Below are 5,000 nucleotides of genomic sequence, written 5' to 3'. Positions count from 1 at the left end.
TCTTTAGTTTTGTAAAGTCTGTTTTGTTGTACCTCAGTCTTCCTTTCCTATGCTTTTCGTTCCTCTCTATGTCTATTTCTTCCTTTAGTATAGTTTCGATGAGTACATGGTCACTCTTTCCAATTGGTGTCTCATACTGGACTTTATGCACTATTTCAGGCTCTGTTGTAAATATTAGATCTAGTTTCGATGGCTCTTCATTATTTCTGTACCTTGTGTTTTCACGGACCCATTGGGTCATTGTGTACTCCATGGTCATATCTAGCAGTACATTGCCCCACGAGTCATCTCCTCCTTGCACTGTCATGCTGTCCCAACAAATTTCTTTGCAATTGAAGTCCCCCATAACTACCAGATTACCCTTACCCATTAGTATCTCATTGAGTGATTTTCTTGTGTCATCTAGCATTTTTGTATGTTCAATTTCTTTCCAAGCGCTTGTTTTTGGAGGCACATAAGTCACCACAAACTTTCTACTTTTCATATTCTTGCCTTCGACTTTTATCATGATCAATTCAGCATTACCTTTGCCCTCTGCAATTTTTGTCACCTTTAGGTCTTTCTTGGCCAAGAACATGATTCCCCCTCCCTGTTTCTTGTCCCTGTTTTTTATCCAGTAGTTGTATAAACCTTGTCCGATAACAGTGGATGGTATTTCACCTCTTAGTTTAGTCTCTACAATTCCCATTATGTCTGGTTTTGCTTCTAACAGATAATCATTGAGTTCGTTCAGTCCCGAAATTAGTCCGTCAATGTTGGTATAGGTGTGTGTGTGTGTGTGTGTGTGTGTGTGTGTGTGTGTGTGTGTGTGTGTGTGTGTGTGTGTGTGTGTGTGTGTGTGTGGAAAGGGTGATGAGGTAAGCGCCAAAAAACCGTTGGCGTTTACCTCATCACTCTTTCCACTCATTCCGTCATACATATTTCAATATATATATATATATATATATATATATATATATATATATATATATATATATATATATATATATATAAGTATGGGAATATATAAATTAGATAACTTTGTAATAGTGATTTCAACAAGAATCTTAAGAACATTTTAAAAGGCAACAATGAACTGATAAAAAAAGTTCTCCATAGTGTCCCCGTCACTTCCATATATGTATGAATTAATAAAAACCCTTAAAATCAACAATCCAGTCAGGCCCATTGCTTGTTCAATTGGATCTTGCAGCTGTAAGTTATCAAATTGGCTAGTGTTTCTTTTAAGCCCTCTTGCTGGGACAATTTCCAAATCACATTGATTTGAAGGACAAACTACTTGGACATAATATCACTTTTGACTTCAAATTGGTTAGTTTTGATGTAACAGTTCTTTTTACTCTTGTTCCGGTTTATGACTTGTTAGGCTTTCTCGAGGAAGAATTCAAGAAATATGATCTTATACTTCCTTCCCATACAATTATTATTTTAATCAAGTTATGTGTTATTGACTCAAAATTTGAGTTTAATGGGAAGTTTTACACACAAACATTTGGTATAGCTATGGGGAATTGTCTGTCTCCGGGTTTGAGTAATTTATATATGGAGTTTTTCAAATGAGAGTTATGGCCTAGCATTTTGCCATCTAATGTAATATGGTACAGATATGCTGACAACATATTGTGTATTTGGCCTTGTGATAAAACTGTGGATGAATTTTTGTTCAAGTTGAATAATTTGGTTACTTCTATAAAATTCACAGTCGGGACAGAAAAGAACATATTGTCTTTTTTAGATGTAAGTATTCATCAATGTGGTAGATATTTTATATTCAATGTCTATAGAAAACCAACCAACGTTTTCTCATGCATTCAATTCTATTCATACCATCATCAAAATACCAAGTTATCTGTTTTTTTTATCTATGTTCTTGAGAGCCTTTAAAGTATGTTCTCCTGAGTATTTTGAAGATGTGAAATTTATTTATGAGACTGGTCAGAATTTAGAATATTCAAAACATTAAATAGACAAGGCATAAGAAAAAGCCATAAGAACATTTTATAACACTTCTTAAGTAAAAGAATTTAAATTGAAGAACTTTTTAGCAGTTCCTTACTAAGAAAAAATGTCATCACCTTCCCTCAAATATTTGAAAACTTTGGTATTCAGGTGATATTTAATAACAACAATAATGTTAAGAACTATTTAATCAAAAATTCTCCTTAAGACAAAGAAGGATGTATCTACAGCATACCTTGTAAAGTATGTGATTTTAAGAACATAGGCCAAACAGGAAAAGGCTTAAACAAAAGAATCAGTGAACATAAATACAATATAACAACGGGTCAAATGCCAAGTGGACTTTTCGTCCATCAAAAAGAGTTTTCCTATCATATTGATTGGCAAAACACAAAAGTTATTGCATCCTGTCACAACATTGTAGAAAGCAACATATGTGAATCACATTACATCAAAAATAATTTTGAAAATATTATGAATTTGAGCTTGGGTTTGAATAAGTTAGATAACTTTATTGTTAAAAAGATTGTAAATAATTCATCTGGAGTCGGGTAACATGGGGCCTTTCCTAGTTCATCTGCCAGTATGTATATATTATGACCTTTGGTCATTTTCTGTATTCTTTGTACCCTGATGATGTCTTGTATAGACGAAAAGGTTCCGTATTTATTTTTTATTTTACAAGTGGTTTCTGCAAGTATTTTTATCACGTGTGCTTAGTGATTTGTTTTGCATATATATATATATATATATATATATATATGTATATATATATACATATATATATATATATACTATATATATATGTGTATTCATATATATATATATATATATATATATATATATGTATATATATATATATATATGAGTGGATGGGTGGTGAGATTAACACAGGGAACCGTTTGGGATTTATTCTGACGTTTCGTCCTTACCAAGACTTCTTCGGAGTATATGTACTCTGAAGAAGTCCTGGTAAAGACGAAACGTCAGAATAAATCCCTAACTGTTCCCTGTGTTAGTCTTACCACCCATGCACTCATCTATCTTATATATTTCAATATACATATATGCATGTATATATATATATATATACATATATATGTATATATATATATATACATATATATATATATACATATGTATATATGTACATATATATATATATATATATATATATATATATATGCAAAGAAATCACAAATCACACGTGATGAACTATTTTTGCAGAAACCACCGGAAATTTGAAAAAACAGATACCGAACGTTTTCGTCTATTAGAACACTTTCACAAGTACAGAAAAGCAATACAGAAAGAAACAATATATACATAAAAAGACAAAGGATATTCTGAAATGTCCCATGTTACAGATTATCACACACAATCTTGTCAATAGTAAAAATGTCCAGTATAAACCCAAACTCAAGTCCATATTATTTCCAAAATTTATTTTTATGAAAGAAGATTCAATAATATTTCTTTCTACAATATTATTACAAGAAGTAATTATTTTAGAATTTCCCCAGTCAATATTATTACCATAATCCCTTTTTTGGACAAATAATCCACTTGACACTTGCCCCGTTCTAATACTATATGTATGTTGGCTTATTCTTTTATCTAAACCTTTGCCTGTTTGGTCTATGTAAATATAATCAGTTTTTACATGGTATGCTATAGATACAACCTTCTTTACTTCTTGGAGAATTTTTAATTAACAGGCTCTTAATACTATTGTTTTTAAATACTACCTGAATACCAAATTTATTAAAAATGCAAGAAAGATTGATTAAATTTTCATGGTACGTTTTCGTCTATTAAGACATTTTCAAAGGTATAGGAAAGCAATACAGAAAGAAACAATATATACCTAAAAATACAGAGGATATTCGGAAAGGTCCCATGTTACAAATTATCACACGCAATCTTGTCAATAATAAAATTGTTCAGTTTAAATAAACCCTAACTCAAGTTCATATTATTTCCAAAATTTCTTTTTATGAAAGAAGTTTCAATAATGTGTGTATATATATATGTGTGTGTGTGTGTGTGTGTGTGTGTGTGTGTGTGTGTGTGTGTGTGTGTGTGTGTGTGTGTGTGTGTGTGTGTGTGTGTGTGTGTGTGTGTGTGTGTGTGTGTGTGTGTGTGTGTGTGTGTGTGTGTGTGTGTGTGTGTGTGTGTGTGTGTGTGTGTGTGTGTGTGTGTGTGTGTGTGTGTGTGTGTGTGTGTATGTGTGTGTGTGTGTGTGTGTGTGTGTGTGTGTGTGTGTGTGTGTGTGTGTGTGTGTGTGTGTGTGTGTGTGTGTGTGTGTGTGTGTGTGTGTGTGTGTGTGTGTGTGTGTGTGTGTGTGTGTGTGTGTGTATGTGTGTGTGTGTGTGTGTGTGTGTGTGTGTGTGTGTGTGTGTGTGTGTGTGTGTGTGTGTGTGTGTGTGTGTGTGTGTGTGTGTGTGTGTGTGTGTGTGTGTGTGTGTGTGTGTGTGTGTGTGTGTGTGTGTGTGTGTGTGTGTGTGTGTGTGTACAGCGTAACCTCAACGTGCATAATTCGTTCCCGATTTTTACTCGTAATGCAAAACACTCGTTAAGCGAAACAAATTTTTCCATTGGAATCAATGTGAAATACAATAATGGGTCCCATGTTAAGAAGAAATACCCCAAAATAATATTTGATAACATCTAGAATAATTTCTAAAATGATCATGTACGGTAAATGAACCTGGACAACGCTCTCCGGCCAAGCTGAAATAAGGATTCTCATGGTAACCCCCTCCCATTCCTTGGCGATCATCTTGAGGCTGACAACTACATGGAAGTGGTCTTTCCAAAACTTTCTGAGAGTGAGATTAGTCCCCTCAGTCACCTCAAAACAACACTCGAAGAGCGCTTTAGTGTAGAGCTTCTTAAAGTTTAAGATGACCTGCTGGTCCATGGGTTGAAGTAAAGGAGTGGCGTTTGGAGATAGGAACTTGATCTTGATTAATTTAAATTCATCATGGATGGTATCTTCTAGACCTAGAGGATGGGAAGAAGCTTTGTCAATAACAAGC

Source organism: Oratosquilla oratoria, chromosome 7 (assembly GCF_046742065.1).
Source record: "Oratosquilla oratoria isolate Oo_2021 chromosome 7, ASM4674206v1, whole genome shotgun sequence".
Classification (NCBI taxonomy): Eukaryota; Metazoa; Arthropoda; class Malacostraca; order Stomatopoda; family Squillidae; genus Oratosquilla; species Oratosquilla oratoria.
Note: the sequence above shows the minus strand (reverse complement) of the source record.